Source organism: Bubalus kerabau, chromosome 22 (genome assembly GCF_029407905.1).
Source record: "Bubalus kerabau isolate K-KA32 ecotype Philippines breed swamp buffalo chromosome 22, PCC_UOA_SB_1v2, whole genome shotgun sequence".
NCBI lineage: Eukaryota > Metazoa > Chordata > Mammalia > Artiodactyla > Bovidae > Bubalus > Bubalus kerabau.
Window position 1 is genome coordinate 16,494,812 of NC_073645.1, and position 12,938 is coordinate 16,507,749.

At 35.4% G+C, this 12,938-nt stretch overlaps 2 protein-coding genes across 7 annotated transcripts in view; one reads left to right on the top strand and one right to left on the bottom strand.

Annotated features, from left to right (window-relative positions):
* CPEB3 (cytoplasmic polyadenylation element binding protein 3) overlaps nt 1–12,938 on the bottom strand; it is a 285,852-nt gene that overhangs the window by 234,429 nt on the left and 38,485 nt on the right. The gene's annotated exons all lie outside the window — the stretch shown is intronic.
* Nucleotides 1–12,938, top strand: part of MARCHF5 (membrane associated ring-CH-type finger 5) — a 52,908-nt gene that overhangs the window by 30,252 nt on the left and 9,718 nt on the right. The gene's annotated exons all lie outside the window — the stretch shown is intronic.

Here is a 12,938-nt window from a genome sequence, read left to right on the forward strand (position 1 = left end):
CTCTCTGTTCTCATATTCTAGAACTCTGATGAGAGTTCTGTTAGACATTTTATTTTTCATGTCTCTTCTGTGTTTTTCATCTTTTGGTCTCTTGTTGTAGCATTATAATTTCTTCATAACAGTTACCCTTTTCTCAGATTCTTTCTTGAGCAGTGTCTGATCGGGGGGAGGTACAGTTCCCACTATAAGTTCTAATTGTTTCTTAAATGTGCCTGATCATTTTTTTAATAGTCTCTCGCTTCTTGTTCATTTAGAATTATTTGCTATTTTATTATTTTTTTATGATCAGATTGATAGTTCCATTATTTAGCCTTTGGTAGCCTGATTTGTTTTCTTCTGGCTCTTGCCTATGAAGCTTTATTTCTCTTAAGAGGGAACTGTATATTTGTAGGCTATGCATATCCTGAAGGTGAAGAAACTCTAGACTGATTTGCATTTGCTGTTGGTAGATGCCAAGGGATGTTGCTAATATGGGATCACTTTAATATGAGTTTGGGTTTTCTCCCATAGCACAGACAGATTTCTAACCTGAAATCAGCATGTTAATTGACTATGTTTACAGATTCTTAGAAGAAACTCTCCTCCTCATTGTACTTTCCATCTTTTGAAAATAAGACAAAGTTTTCTTTGTTGGCTCATTTTATTGTCCTGTGGATTTTTTTTCTAGCTTATTACCCTTTCATCCAGGGTTTATATAACCCTTTTGAGGGTTTGAAGGTAAACTCTGGCTTTGTATGGACCCAAGACATAGTGTGACTTGTAAAACTGAGTATTTTACCTTTCCTTATAATTTTTTCATTGAATAAAAAGATCATCTGTCATCAGGAATTTCCCATTTGGGGGTTTTGTTATTACCCAAACCAAGAATATGTCAGTAATATATTGCTTTATTCCTTGCATTTCTTATATACTAGTTAGATCTCATCGATGGGGTTGCTGTGATTTTTTTTTTCAAGAATATTTCATAGATGTTTCTGTGTACTTCTTTTACATCACAACATGAGGTACATATGTGTAGTTGTCTTTCAAAGAGGAAACATTATAACTGATACTTCCAAAATACAAAGGATCTTAACACAATATTAACCGGGGGATTTTTACAGAAACTAATGCCTGTGACCAACAGTTTGTTATGTAAGTAAATATAGAAACAAATCTGGTCAATAACCTTCAGGTAACAAGACTTAATACATCTCTGGTCAATAATGTGCTAAGAAAGTACTGTGAGCAGCTGTATGCCACAAATTGGATAAACTAAAAGTAAAGATAAATTCCTAGAACCACAAAACGTACAAAAAATGAATCATGAAAAATAAAAAATGTGAACAGACCAATAAAAAGTAAGGAGATTATAAAGCTCCCAACAAAGAAAAGACCAGGACTAGATGGTTTCACTGGTGAATTCTTTACAGAAGAATTAGTACCAATCCTTCTCAAACTCTTTAAAATTAAAGAGGAGGGATTCCCAAACTCATTTTATGAAGCCAGCATTACCCTATACCAAAGCCAGATACACTTTAAGAAAACTACAAGCCAATATCCTTGATCAATACAGATGTAAAAATTCACAAAATATTAACAAACCAAATTCAACAGCATTTTGAAAGATCGTACACCATGATCAAGTGGGATTTATCCCTGAGGTGTAAGGATGTTTCAGTATCTGCATATCAATCAGTGTGGTATACCACATTAATAGAATGAAAGATAAAATCTTTGTATCTCAGTGGATGCAGAAAAGTATTTGACAGAATCCAACATCCTTTCATGATAAAAACTCCCAACAAATTGGGTATAAAAGGGTGGAAAGTGAAAGTGAAGTCGCTCAGTCATGTCTGACTCGTTGCGTTCCCCATGGACTGTAGCCTGCCAGGCTGCTCTGTCCATGGGATTTTCCAGGCAAGAATACTGGAGTGGGATGCCATTTCCTTCTCCAGGAGATCTTCCCGACCCAGGGATTGAACTCAGGTCTCCTGCATTGTAGGCAGACGCTTTACCATCTGAGCCACCAGGGAAGTAGAAGGGTGTACCTCAACATAATAAAAGCTGTATTTGACAAACCCACAGCTAATATCATATGCAACATACCCACTAATATCAGGATCAAGAGAGGGGTGTCTGTGCTCACCACTCCTATTTAACATAATACTAGAAGTCCTACCCAGAACAGTTAGTCAAGAAAAAGAAATAAAGACATCTGAATTGAAAAGAAAGAAGTAAGCCCACTTGCTGCAGCTGCTGAAGCCCGTGCACCACAAGAGAAGCCACCGCAATGAGAAGCCCGTGCACTGCAACTGCAGAGAAGCCCCCACTCGCCGCAGCTGGAGAAAAGCCCACACAGCGATGAAGACCCAGCACAGCCAAAGAGAATTTAAAATTTTTGTTTTAAATCTCCATTTCAAAAAATAAAGAAGACACAAATGAGTGGAAAGCTATCTGTTGTTCATGGATTGGAACAATTAATACTGTTAAAATGTCCATACTACCCAAAGGCATCTGTATTGTCAATGTAATCCCTTCAGGTTCAAGGGCATTTTTCACAGAAGTAGAGAAATTAATCCTAAAACTGTATGGAAATTCAAAAGATCCTAAATAGCCAAAGCAGTCCTGAGAAAGAAGAACAGAGCAGGTGGCATCATATTTACTGATCTAAACTTTATTACAAGGCTATTGTAAAGCAACATGGTAACTCAAAATGGATTAGAGGTTCAATTGCTTTTTCTGTCTTCACTGGCTCTTCACTGCAGCTTGTGGACTTATTTGCTCCACAGCATGTAGGATCCTAGTTCCACAACCAGGGATCAAACCCATGTCCCCTGCATTGGAAGATGGATTCTTAACCTCTGGACCACCAGGGAAGTTCCTAGAGATTTAAATTTAAGACCAGAAAGTGTGAAAGTTCAAGAATAAAACATCAGAAAGTTTCCTTGACATTGGTCTTGGCAGTTATTTTTTTGAATAATTGGATATCCATTATATCATTATAATTATTTGTTGGATAATTATTTTTTGGATTTTTTCTTCATAAGCAACAGAAACAAAAATAAGCAAATTGGACTATATCAAACAGATTTCTCCACAGCAAAAAGAAACAGCAAAATAGAAAGATAAACCATGGAATGAGAAAGTAATTGTAAATCATCCTAAAGCATCTATCTGATAGGGGATTACTATCCAAAATATATAAGAGATTCATAGAACTCAATGTATGTATGTGTGCATGGTTAGTCATGTCTGACTCTGCAACCCTTTGGACTGTAGTCCACCAGGTTCCTCTGTCCATGAGGTTTTTCAGGTAAGAATACTGGATTGGATTGCTACTTCCCCTTCCAGGGGATATTCCCAACCCAGGGATCGAACCCTCATCTCATACATTACAGGCAGATTCTTTACCCTCTGAGCCATCAGGGAAGCAAGCCCCCATACAACTCAACATCCAAAAACAAAACCCACATACAATCTGATTTAAAAATGGATGAAGATTTTGAAAATTTTCCGTATAAGACATACAAATGGTCAACTGATGTATGAAAAGATACTCAGCATCACTAATCATCAGGGAAATGAAATGTGAGTGTTGCTTCATGCCTGTGAGAATGACTGTTAACAAAAAGACAAAAAATGTTAACAAGGTTGTGAAGAAAAGGATAGTGTGTGCACTGTTAGTGGGAATATAAATTGGTACAGCCACTATGGAAAACTATGGAGATTACTAAAAAATATATATTCTTTTAACTATCATGTGATCCAGCAATCCCACTTCTGAGTATCTATCTGAAGGAATTAAATCACTGTGTGGAAGAGAGAACCTACACCCCCACATTCACTGCAGCATTCTTCACAATAGCCAAGATATGGAAGCAGCCTAAAGGTCCATCAACAGATGATGAAGAAAACGTGTGTGTGTGTATGCAGTAGAATATTCAGCCATTTAAGAAAAAAAAGGAAATGCTGCTTTTGCAACAACATGGCTGGATCTTAAGGTCATTGTGTTAAGCAAAAGAAGTCAGAGAAAGAAAATACTGTATGTTCTCACTCAGATGTGGACTCTAAAATACCCAAATTCAAATAGAATTGTTGGGACTGGTGGTTGGGAAATAATGGGAGATATGGTCAAGGGGTACAAATTTCCATTTAAAAGCTGAATCATGGCAACCCACTCTAGTGTTCTTGCCTGGAGAATCCCAGGGATGGGGAGCCTGGTGGGCTGCCGTCTCTGGGGTCGCACAGAGTCGGACATGACTGAAGCGACTTAGCAGCAGCAGCAGCCCTTCCTTACAAGAAATGCTGAAAGGAGGTCTTCATGCTGAAAGATGATAATTAGTAACATGAAAACGTATAACCATATATTTTCAACAGATTGCTAAAGTAAATATGTAGTCAAATTCAGAATACTCTAATATTGTAACATGGTAGAGTGTTAATACTTAACTCTATGCTATGCTATGCTAAGTCGCTTCAGTCGTGTCCGACTCTGTGCGACCCCATAGACGGCCGCCCACCAGGCTCCCCCGTCCCTGGTATAAAGTGTAAAAGACAATTCCTAAATAAATACACAATATTTAAAAAGATAAACTGTAACATCAAAAACAGAAAAGCGGAGTAAAGGATAGAGTTTTGTATGCAATCAAAGTTAAGCTGTTACCAGCATAAGATAGACTGTAACATTTATATTTTATGTAAGCCTCATGGTAACCATGTAGTAGAAACCTAAAGTAGAATCAGGAAAGATAAGAAGAAGACAGTCAAAGCATACCAATACAGAAAACCATTCATGTACAAAGGAAGGCAGCAAGAGCAGAAGAAAGGAACATAGCAACTACAGAACAACCAGGAAACAACTGATAAGATGGCATATATAAGTTCTTACCTATTAATGACCTCTTTTTCACACGGTCAGCCTTTCAGATCTAAATATTATTATTATTATTATACTTATTTTGTGCTGTGCTGTGCTGTATGTGGGATCTTAGTTCCCTGGCCAGGGATCAAACCCCTGCTGGACCTCCAGGGAAGTCCCTCAGATATAAATATTAGACCAGCTATAAACATCTATTGAACTTCAGCTATGTGCTTAGAACTGAGAAGAGACCTGGACATAGGGCTTAGAGCAAGCACTGGAGTAGCTAATACCTTTAATTTGTGGTTGAAATTTTTAAAGAGAATACTTTCTCGGAATATGCTAGTGACCTAACAGAAGTAAATGCCAATAGAATTAACCAATGGTTTATTTTTCTAAGATGAGTATTTAAAAACTAAGAGGCAGTAGAGAAACCTAAATTAATACATAACTCACCTGATTTATTTTTAACATATTTAGTTGCTAAAATTAAAATGTCATCTGGACTATTTTACCCAAGAACTTAGCCCAGAAAAAAAATAAAAGCTGAATCAGTTCTAAGGATCAATGTATGGTATGGTGACATAATTTATTATATATGTCATATATTTATTATATATGACATTTATTATATAAATGAAGGTTAAGAGAGTAGATCATAAGTGTTACCACCACAAAAATGTTAATTATGCAAGAGGATTGAGGTTTTAACTAACCTTATTGTGGTAATCATTTCTCAATATATATTATCAAACTATTGCATTCTAAACCTTCAACTTGTATATGTTATGTTTCAGTAATATCTCAGTAAAGTTGGAAAAAATGTGTAGTTGTCTTTTTTTTTTTTTTTTTTTTTAATAAGACTGATCAGTGGACACAGGTGTTATCACCTGATCCATCCAGTAGTGTTCCCTGTCAGCTTCCACCTACTGGTTTTAGCATTGACTGATAATTTTTTCATTCACTGCCTCTAGATCTATTATTTCATTAGATGGTACAGAAGAATGATATTGTAATTCTCCTTTTTTGTGTGTTTGTTAGCTGAGAATACTTATTAAAGATGAACTGAGAAAGGATTGCTAAGTCAGAGTGTGAACCGCACATAGACTTTGCTGGGTATTACCCAATTCCCCTCCATAGGAACGATACTATTTTACATGGACCAGCAATGGATGAGTCTACCTGTTCACCTAGAGCTCTGCCAATAGATGGGCTAATGTTTTAGTTTGTCAGTATAATCTATTAGATAAGAAAAGTTTTTATTTCACAGTTTTAACTTAACATTTCTTTATGAATGAGGTGGCTAAACCATTGGAAAGCAAAAAAGAATGCTGTTTGAAACAGGGTACTAAATATACATTAAATAAATTTTCCCCAAATTTAAAGAAGTTTTTCATGGCTTCAATTTAATGAGAATTTTACATTTTTAATGTTTTTCTAAGCTATCAGTTACTCTCTAAGAATAGTCTATACTGTTTCCTCTAACCACACAGCCCTCTATTAATAATCCAAGCCATTTACACCTGACTGCTCTCATAAAATATATTGTTGTCTTATTTCATTACTTGAAAACCAGTTTAGACTTAAGAATTCAAGTACTTTCTTCATATAAATATAATTAAGAGTTTCTGGTAATATTTACACTTGGCCATTAGAGAAGTGTTTATTTTTTAAAACTTTGCTTTATATCTAAACTCCTATGGATGATCAAAATGACAGAATTTAAAAACCAAAATCCTACTCCATAATGATTCAGTCTTTGAGTACCTTCTAGTGTTAAAGTTTGTAGTTAGCTGTCTCATTACATCTTCTTTGGCCCTCATTCATATACCCTCTTATGAAGCAGATGACTAGTATACCTTCAAAGTAAGGATTTCTTGTATTTATTGCTGGACCACTTCTAGTCTTGTTCCCTAAGATTTAAATATAAATTTGTTTTAATAAGTATCTTCCAACAGGATAAACCTTTTTGGGTGTACACTATGTATAAATACAGGTAGCTAATTATAGGTCCAAAACACAATTACAGAATCTTAAAATTTTTTTGACATAATTACTAATTATAGTCTAGTGTCTTCTCTTTCTCCATTCCCAGATTTCTTGGCTCCATGAATTTCCTTCTTCCTCCTTGTCCTAGACCTTAAGGCAAAAAAGATCTGTCCTTTATTTCTTACCTAAGATTTTCCTGAAACAGTCTATTTTTATACCAGAGCCTTATTCCATAAATTTTTCCTCAAACATCTGTCTTGGATTATACCTCTATTCCAGAGTTCTGTTATACTTAGTATGCTATTTTTGAAAGAACTAATACCTGACATTATTACAGTGTAACATTATGTCCTGTATTGAGTTTTATATGCATTAATTTTTCAGAAAAACTCTGAAGTAGATATTATTTTCATTATCATTACATATGTAGAAATTAAGGTCCAGAGATAGCATTTTGTCATACTTCACACAGTAGACCCTACTGAATCCACACCCAACTTGTTATTTTGCCTCCTAAGAAGCCTACTGTGAGTTTCTCATATAAAGGGGAAAAGAAAATGAAACAGTAATGTCAGGTTGGCCTTCCTTGGGGTATGATTACCTGAATTTTATGATAACCTTTTGTTATTCTCTAGAAAGTAGTTTTTCTTATTAATAAAACTATATTCCCATCATGGATAATTTTTAAAATATATGTATGTTTAAAGAAGAAAAAAGAATATGTAATAGTTCCTTGGCATATATGTAGTGTGTGCATAATTAATATTGCCATCTGTTTTTATGTATTAATGATAATTGGTAGTGGTCTTTCTTGTATCATGACTTAACTTTTTCAACTTTTAAGTTTGAAATTCAAAGAATAATCCTTCAGGCATGGTTTCTCCTGAAAGCTGACCAAACATTTTTTCTCTAATTAGGTTTAATATTTATCATTTTTAACTCATCTCTCTTTTATGTTAAGCTGCTTTAATATAGAGATAAAGATTGATGCTTTCTCTCTTTTTTTATACTTACTTTGGATACAAAATCTTGTGGATTCTATTCTGGCTTATTCTGACTTTAAATTTTCTTAGTTTTCCTAAAAGATCGTATTCATTTTAGCATGTCTCTCACCAGAGGCTTCCTACCTGTTGTGTCATGTTTTCAAAGATCCGACCAACTTTCTATCAGTTAACTCTTGATAGCATACTAGCTTTTTAAAAAATATATAAACCCTTTGAATACAATCTTATATCTCTAGTTAGAAGGTCTTTTAGCATAGACTTTTCAGATCAAAGACTTCAAGGTCAAGATTTACTTCTGTTGATTACTAAATACATACATACATACAAAACTCTTTGTATCCTTACCCTCTCTATAATCTTAAAATTTTGTTGACATGTATCTGTATAGTTTGTATGATACTATCTTAAATTTGTCAGTTTTCTATTAAGTTTTCTAGTTGTTTAATGTGTATTTATTGTTTGTCCCTAACTAGATTGTAGCTCCTTGGAGGCAGAGGCTAGTGTATTAAATTTTGTTTACATTTTAATGCATAGTAAAATTCTATGTGTACAATAGGTGCTTAATAAGTACTTAGTAGTTGACTTTATAGCCCTCATATATTCTATGGGCTGTTCTATTCTAATGAAGACAAATTGAAGCTTTCCCTTGGCACAAACTATGTACTTTGAACTACTTTGATGATCTTTAGTTACTTTTCTTGGTCATACACTATATATATTCACACATACCTATACACACACACACACACACACTGAGACATGGTACTCATCTCCTTTGACTCTGAATCTTTTATTCAGTGTTGCTTATTTTGAGGGATTTGGGGTCAATTATTATTAGTTTGGTTCAATAAATAATTGTCCAAAACATAACCCTTCTGTTTACAATCTAATGACTAACTTCTTGTTATTAGGCAAAGGAACTTACAGCCTGAGTTTGCAGGATGTTTGTTTTTACATTAAAAAAATAGTAACATCTCACCCTACAAGCAGAGCAATTAAAGATGAAACTTACATAAGCTTGTCTGAGGCTCTTAGACCTGGCCTCTGGCGTGTTAATGTTGGAAACAGATGAACGCTAGAGAAAGAGTTAAAGCTCTTTACTATTCCATCAAAATTCCCACGTATTTTAACTCTTAGTTGAATTGGTGGTTGTGATATTAAGTTGTTTCTTAACAATGGGTAGAGTCAAATACTTGCCACAGAGTGCTGCAGCTAGCCTCCTGTGCCATTGCATTCTAATGCCCTGTAGAACAGGCCAGAGTGCCCTGATGTACTGCCAAGTACCATGTGCTGAAGATAGCTGGAGCTTAGGGAGTCCCTGAGAGTGCTACCAGTCATCATTAAAGAGCATTTTTTAAGCACCTATCTGTACATGGTTCTATCCTAGGCACTGTACAAAACGAGTTAAACAGACATGGCCCCTGCCCCCTGGGAAGTTTTCAATCTAAGATGATGCTGACATGGACAGACATAAAGGATACTGAGACAACTGAACAAACATTGAACAAGAACATAAAGTACTAACACTATGCACAAGCAAAGGGGTAAGTGCACTTGTGGGGTAGTGTGTAAAGGCAGCTTCATGAAACATGAACAGGGCGGGGTAGAGCAGTCAGTCCACTTCTATCAGCTGAGGTTAGTTTTCATTGGGAAGTTGGATTTTCACACAGATTTAATCAAAGCAGGGGCAGTAATTCCGGAAATAGTGTGCAAGGAAAGAATTTTAGAACTATATTGTTAAGACTCCTGGTGGCCTCCAAAATCTGCAATTCTGGATACTTCTGAACCTGAGAGTGGGGTTGATAATTTGGCTTAGCATTGGCATTTGAGTTGGATCTGGATCAAAGCTAATTCTCTGCAATCTCTCTTATAAATTTGGCTACTTAATAGAAACCTTGGAGTTCATGGAAGCTGTTCCCTTCTCAGGAGCTTATAAAAGGTTACCTTGTGAAGCATTAAATTATGTTTTGTGTTAGGATCTTTAGCACTCTGGCAGCTTTTAGAAATCATTTTTCAAGAATTGGTCAGAGATATTTTTGAGGATACCTTTCTTCCCCAAGAAAGGGCCTGGGAATTCTGGGTATGACTGTAAACAGTGCCCGGAGATTTTGAACACTAAGTATTACCTGTCCTTCAGTCATTAATTCATAAATTTAATAACCATGCATACATAGACTTGAATTTAAATCACAACACAGCAATTACAATATATCTACTTTTGCAGTGTCTGCCAGATAAAACTGATTATTTCTTTTCAGTAGACATGGACTTAGGAGTTTCCCCAATAGTTCTCAGCTCACTGATTGATGTTACTCAAATCTGAAATGTGAAAATCTGAACTTACCCAAAACATTAGGTATAGTTATTTACTTTACAAAAGCTTTATAGCTTTATTGTACAAAAGAATTCACAATAGATTTTCTTTTAATTCCATGTTTCCCTAGTGACCTTTTATTCAACAATTAAATTGTTGAATTTTCAAAACTTATATTTATACATAGCTTCTCCAATTGCCATTCATTGTGTAAATACAGTACTGTTGGAAACATAAGTGATGAAGCCAACTGAGGTATTAAAAATTCATTAATGCCTTCTTAAAATACTAAAACTTTTTTATGCCCTTACATATTTAACTTGTGATTTACATTTAGTCATACTTCTTCCTCTCCATTAGAATTGAGGTTTTCAAGGGCAAGAGTCCTGGCTTTCCTCATTTCCTGCAACTGTTTGCACTGTAATTTTAACAATGAGAACATCTATTGACTGTTACAGTTTTCCTTTTATGACCTGAAGTCATGGCATAGTAACACATGATAAGCTTCCTAATAAGAAAAGTAGTATTGAGGGCCTGCATCCGGAGGATTTTGGTGATTATTCTTATTCATCAAATAAGATATTCCTAGATAATCTTTAGCTGTCAGAAATAAATACCTGGCAGTTTATATTTCTGTGGTAATGTTTACCACTAGGCATTTATTCTCCTTTAAAATACTAAACTAATCTTGGACTAGTCTGCCTGGAAGAGACTTGAGAGGTTTAGGCAAAAAAAAACTTAAGACAAAAGCCTAGACAGAATTTTGTCAGAAAAACTGGAAATAGGAATTATAAAATGCAGCTAGTGTCTTCATTTAATCCAGCATATCTGTTGCATATGACACAAGGGATGAGTAAAAAATTTCCAGAAGGAAATATGAGGATTTGTTTGTTTAGTTTGTACAGAAAGAATTCATATCTAATGATTCAGAAGAAAATTGAAAACCGAGCTTACTGTGTTGAAACCTTCTGAGATATTTAAAGGAAAGAATTCAGACATCTCTATACTGTCCGTGTCCATAGCAGATAAAATTGGTAGTGATGGATTACTTTTTAGGAACTATGTTTTCATCTAAATGACCTATTACTTTGCTCCATCAGTAGATCTTTCCAAGCACCCTTTTTGAAAAGATAGGGGGTGGGAGAAGGTCAGTTGGAAGCAGATAAAATACCTTCTAATCCATTTTGATTGTGACTGTGTAGAAAATAAGTCTCATCACTTGGGCTTCATACAAAATAATGAAAAAGGAAGACCTAGAGATTTTCATATCATAGTTTAAAATAAGTACCTCAGTAGAAAGTTAAGCAAATTTTTGAGAATCATAGGAATTTGGGATTCATCAATAAGCAAAATAAAAAGGTTGCTTTCACTTTGGATCTTGTGTTCTAGTTCAGGAGCCAGAACACTTTTTCTGTTTAAAAAAAAAAAAAAAAAACAGTAAATACATCTGACCCTTAAACAGTGTACGGGGAAGGGTTGCCAACCCTCTGTGTGATGGAAAGTCCACATGTAAACTTATAGTCGTCTATCCACAGCTCCTCCATATCCCTCCGAATCCACGGAGTCAACCAATAGAGGGTTATATAGAACTGTAGTATTTGCTGTTGAAAAAAATCTTAGTGGATCCATGCAGTTCAAACTCGTGTTGTTCAAGAGTCAATTAACTGTTTTGTAGGCTTTGCATGTCACCATGTTGCAATAAAACATTATTTACAAAAACAGCAAGGTGGATTCAGCCCATGGGTCATAGTTTCTCAGCCCCTATTCTAGTAGGTGGAAACAATTAATAAGGAAATTAGAGTATGTTAAGTGATAGATGCTTTGGGAAAAAGAAAAGTAGAGCTGAGTAATCAAATACGGAGTATGATGAAGTAGAAGTTCACAGGATGGGCCTCACTGAGGCCAAGAAAAAGAGGAACCAGGAAAGGAGACTGAAAAGTTAGTGACTGGTGAAATAGAAAGAAAACAAAGAGATGGTGAAGTCCTGGAGATGCTATGAAGAACCATATATTGGGAAAAGGGGAACATCTGTCAGATGTTGGCGGTAGGCCAAATAAGAGGAAGGCTGAGGTTAGACCACTGGGTTTAGCTTGTGTAGCTTGTCAGTGACCTTGAGGAGCAATTTTGATGGAGTGAGTTCAAGAGAGGATTGAAGGAGAAAAAATGGAAACTGCAAAGTCTTTTGAGTAACTTTGCTGTAAAGGGAGCAAATAAATGGAGCAGTGGGAGAAAGGATCGAGAAAAGAGGTGGTTTGTTTTTTAAGTAAAAGAAATAATAACATGTTTGATGACAATAATCCAATAAAGGGTAGGGGAGAAATGCTGTAGGAGGGAAGGAGTGAATTGCTGGAGCCATGTCTTTGAGTTGGTGAGGGGATGGGATCTAAAGTGAAGGGACTGACTTCAGATAGGATAGTTGTGATGTTGGTAGGTGGAAATGTGCTGTAAAGAGTCTGTAGTTGTTCTCTTGTGGTTTCAATTTTCTGATTAAAGAATTATCAGTAGAGAATATGAAAGCTGAAGTTTTGAGGTTTCATGTTTACCCATTGGCTTTAACTTTTGGTACTAGCATTTCAGGAATCTTTGAAGACTCACTAAAATTTTTTTAATTGCGCCTTCTGAGTGAATTACAAACTTAACCCAGCAAATTTGTGTGTTTTAAGGGTTAAACCCTACATTATGAGATTAATGATACATGTAATATGTCATACAGTGCCTGCTTTCATGTAGAATATAGAGTCAGTATGCACTGCACTAGGCTTACTTTTTCTCTTTGGTCCCAGAAGATAAC